Genomic DNA, 2,465 nt, shown 5'->3' on the forward strand with positions numbered 1-2,465 from the left:
CAATTCAGTATTTCCATCTTCACATTATCTAACTATTTCAATGAATTCAATTATTATAAATGGTATATAGTTTGATGAAAAATAAGATGCTTTATTGCAACCGCACACATCCATAACTTTCAGAATCGAATTAATCCGGTCCATAAAATGTTGTTTGGAAAAGTTATGGATGTGTTGCAATGAAGCGCCTTATTTTTCATTAAGCTATACCATCTATAATAATTGAATTGATTGAAATGGTTGGATAATGTAAAGATGGAAATACTGGTAGAATTATCGATCTTGTAAACAAAATTTGTACGTCACTAAAGATGATCTGATAAGAATCGAAATGTTTGTATATTTATTTGAATTCGATGAATTTTTATTGTTAACGACTATCATCCTGTGCGACTTGTAACCTATTATGCGAATTTATTAGTTTTCTAGTAACATGCAAAAAATAAATCTGTAAATTGAAATATATTTTTATATATTATCTAATTATAAATATAGTTTTTCATCTATTACACTGTCCCCATTACCATTTCTTTTTTTCCCAGATATCTGTACAAGAAAAGAACTAGTCTCATGAATGGTTTTGGTTCTTTTTATTGCAATATATTATAGACGTCATTGTATTTACGTTTGATAAATACATCAAGTAAAAGGGTTTTATTTGACAAGTTTTTTTTCTTTTTCAAAACGTTTTTAAAGCGCGTTATGATGTAACGTACAATATATGGTCGTATAATATATATAACGGAATGTCCGTTCTTATCGCCAACCATAACACGATTTTATTATTTTTAATAGATACTCTTTTCGCGCTCTCATTCTCTCTTTTATCTAGAGATTAAATATATATTGTACAAAATGAAGATCTGTAAATTGTCGATAGAACTATAGTGTATGCGCACGTACGCTAGATCGTGATAGTTTGCGCATCCCGTTTTCTTTATGTCGCAATTTCATATATCAAAAACTATTCCATAGCTTTTTCTTATATGTACCTACTATATGATGCACTGTTCAAGAAACGAGAAGTCAAAGTGAAAAAACCAATTTGACGTTAATAAAACCTTTTAAAATGACTATCATCCAGCTATGGTAAATTAGAATAAGCTGGCCATCTTTAAAATGCAAAAAACATACTTTAAATTATATTTCCGTATAGCGGAAAAGATATAACACTATTAAAGATAATAAAAATTAAAATATGTTTTTTGTATTTTGAAGATAATCATCTTACCTTATTATCTAAGTTTACATTATTCTCTTACAAATACTTTTGCAATATGTGAAGCAGACTTTTATCTTGTGGTAAAAACGCAAAAAATAATGCGGATTATTATGACTTGCTATTCCTCTGTATATATTTAAATTCTCCGGATAACAAATTTCTCGAAATCATTGCACTAATTATACTTTCTAATACGTCACTTGGTAAATTTAGAATTCAATTCAAGATTCCTTTAGTGTGAAATGGAAAAGCATCATTTATTTTCTTTCCTTCTTTTTCAATTGAAAACACACACGTTTAACTAGTGTTGGCTAATAAAAACATTAATTAATTATTCTTTGATTTATATCGTTCAAACTTATTTTTAATTTTTTTGTTTTAATTAACTTACAAATTAAATGTCTGTTAAATTCGTTAAATTTTTCTGATGAAAAAATTCTTATGTAGTACTTTTATAAACTTTCTATATTTTAAGTTTGTGAAGATTAAAAGAAAAATATCTCTCTTTTTTTTAACTTCCTTCAGATTTTATAAGTTCTGTTTTGAAAATTATAAAATGAAAAATCTTAGAATATTTCAGAATTTACATATATAAAAAATTATATAAAAGACAGGTAAATTATCTTAGAATTTTTGAAAAGTGTCACAATTTGTATAAAAATTCTGAAAAAAATTTATTAAATAAATTAAAAATATATATAAAAATTGTAAAAAATTCTGAAATTTATATTATATAGAAATTTTCAAATATTATGAAAACTTCTAAAAAAATGTTCCAATTTGTATAAAAAATTTAAGAAAGTTTCTAAAAGTTATAAAAATTATATAGAAATTTTGAAAAATTGTGTAAAAAAATCTAAGAAAAATTTTTTTATCTTATATTTGAATTAAATGAGAAATTAAATTTAGTTTATTTATAATTTTTATAAAATTCAGTTATTCATTTATAGAATTTAACTGTTTTGTGCTGTTTTTTTTGTACGTAGGCTGCTGGAAAAGTTTTTGCAAACAATATGAAAAAAAACATGTAAAATTCGGTAAATGGCTTTATTGTTTTTCGAAGTATTTGCCTTTAAGATCGATACATTTTTGCATACGCTCGAACCAATTTTCGAAGCATTTTTTTCACTCTAAGGCTGTAACCTCAGAAATCAGTGTACGAAATGTTTCAACAGTTGCTTCAGGTGACTCAAATCGCTCACCACGCATCTTATTTTTAATGTTTGGGAACAAAAAGAAGTCA

This window comes from Trachymyrmex septentrionalis, unplaced genomic scaffold (assembly GCF_001594115.1).
Source record: "Trachymyrmex septentrionalis isolate Tsep2-gDNA-1 unplaced genomic scaffold, Tsep1.0 scaffold86, whole genome shotgun sequence".
Taxonomy (NCBI): domain Eukaryota; kingdom Metazoa; phylum Arthropoda; class Insecta; order Hymenoptera; family Formicidae; genus Trachymyrmex; species Trachymyrmex septentrionalis.